Raw genomic sequence first — 1,437 nt, forward strand, 5'->3', positions numbered from 1 at the left:
GCGTCGCGCCCCGACGCCGTCGCCGCCCCGCCTCTGCCTCGCCGTCGCCTCTGCCTCGCCGCGCCCCAGCTGCCCCGCGCCGCCGTCGCCTCTGCCTCGCTGTGGTCTAGGCCGGCACCACCCCCCTCTTCCCCCTTTTTTTTGCACATATATGTTTTTTTCCTGCAGATTAATTATATGTATGTGTATGAGTATATGTATGAGTATATGATGATGCATGAGTATATGTATGTGCTGAAAAGATAGATTTTTAGAAAAAATACTATTTTTTCTGTTGATGATATGATGATGTTTTTTTCATATATGCATTTTTTCATATATGTATTAATTTTTTTAAGTTGTTATTAGATATCGATTTTAGGTTAGTGCATTTTATCACTGATTTTAGGTTAGTTGATCGATTTAGTGCATTTTATGTTTGTTGCATTTTAGGTTAGTGCATTTGCTAAGTGATATTAAGAAAGGAAGGAAAAGAAGGATAGGAAAGAAGAAAATAAGAAGAGGAAAGAAAGAACAAGAGGAGAGGAAGAAAAGGAGAAATAAATAAGAAGAAGAAAAAAGAAGAAAAAGAAGAGGAGAAGAAGAAAGGAATAGTGGAGAAGATCTTCTCCACTATTCCTTTCTTCTTCTCCTCTTTTTTTTTCTTCTTTTTTTCTTCGATCTTCTCCTCTAGCAATTCCTTTCTTCGAGGGTTCTATAGGGTCGAGGGATCGAGGGTCGAGGGTCGAGGGTTCCAGGGTCGTCTAGGGGTCGAGGGTTCCAGGGTCGTCGAGGGTTCGAGGGGTCGAGGATCGCCGAGGGGTCGAGAGAGGTTTCCTAGTGTCAAAGTATTGAAGAAATCCATGGCTTCATCATTAGCCGGAAGTAACCAGGGCATGACGAAGTCCTCCAAAGTTATTTTGGAATGGTGTCCTGGATAGGATAATTTACCTGTTTGTATGAATTTCAGCAAAGGCCTTCCAAAAAGCGAATTATCTTATCTGGGACTCCGTTCCAAAATAACTTTGGAGAGCTTTGTACCATCATGCACCTGTTACTTTCGCCTAATGATGAAGACATGGTTTTGTTGAATCCTTTGACACTAGGCAACCTCCCGACCCCTCGGCGATCCTCTCGAACATGAGAGGAAGAAGAGGATAAAAAAAGAAGTGGATAAGAAAGAGGATAAGAAAGAATAGAGGAGTTCTTCTCCTCTATTCTTTCTTCTCCTCTTTTTTTTCTTCTTCTTCCTCTTTTTTTTATCGGGAACGAGGGTCGTCGAGGGTCGCCGAGCGGTAGAGGAGAAACCCTAAATAGAAAGTATCGTCGGTGTGAGATACATGTACTGTCGGTGTCGGACACTACATCCACGTCCCACAAGTGGCGCGGGCTTCGACGCCCAAGTCACTTGTGGGACGTGGATGTAGTGTCCGACACCGACGGCCACATGTATCTCAC

This window comes from Triticum aestivum, chromosome 2A (assembly GCF_018294505.1).
Source record: "Triticum aestivum cultivar Chinese Spring chromosome 2A, IWGSC CS RefSeq v2.1, whole genome shotgun sequence".
Taxonomy (NCBI): Eukaryota; Viridiplantae; Streptophyta; class Magnoliopsida; order Poales; family Poaceae; genus Triticum; species Triticum aestivum.